The 241-nt window shown below is 35.3% G+C and overlaps 1 protein-coding gene across 2 annotated transcripts in view; it reads left to right on the top strand.

The window, feature by feature from the left end:
• Positions 1-241, top strand: part of fig4a (FIG4 phosphoinositide 5-phosphatase a) — a 56615-nt gene that overhangs the window by 37514 nt on the left and 18860 nt on the right. The gene's annotated exons all lie outside the window — the stretch shown is intronic.

The following is a 241-nucleotide window of genomic DNA, read 5'->3' as shown; positions in this document are numbered from 1 at the left end:
CTTTTCTTAGTTCTTGTCAGAACACGCGCTGCAGCCTTCTGGATCAGCTGTAGAGTCTTAAGGTACTTAATTTAGGTTTAGGTTTTTTTAATTTGAGCATCTTGATAATAAAGAATTACTGTAGTCCAGCCTGAAAGTAACAAATGCATGGACTAATTTTTCAGCATCGTTTTGAGAAAGGATATTCCTACTTTTGGCAATGTTACAAAGATGAAAAAAGGCTGTTCTTGAGGTTTGTTTT

Source organism: Etheostoma spectabile, chromosome 18 (assembly GCF_008692095.1).
Source record: "Etheostoma spectabile isolate EspeVRDwgs_2016 chromosome 18, UIUC_Espe_1.0, whole genome shotgun sequence".
Lineage (NCBI taxonomy): Eukaryota > Metazoa > Chordata > Actinopteri > Perciformes > Percidae > Etheostoma > Etheostoma spectabile.
This window is presented reverse-complemented; position numbering and strand designations above follow the sequence as displayed.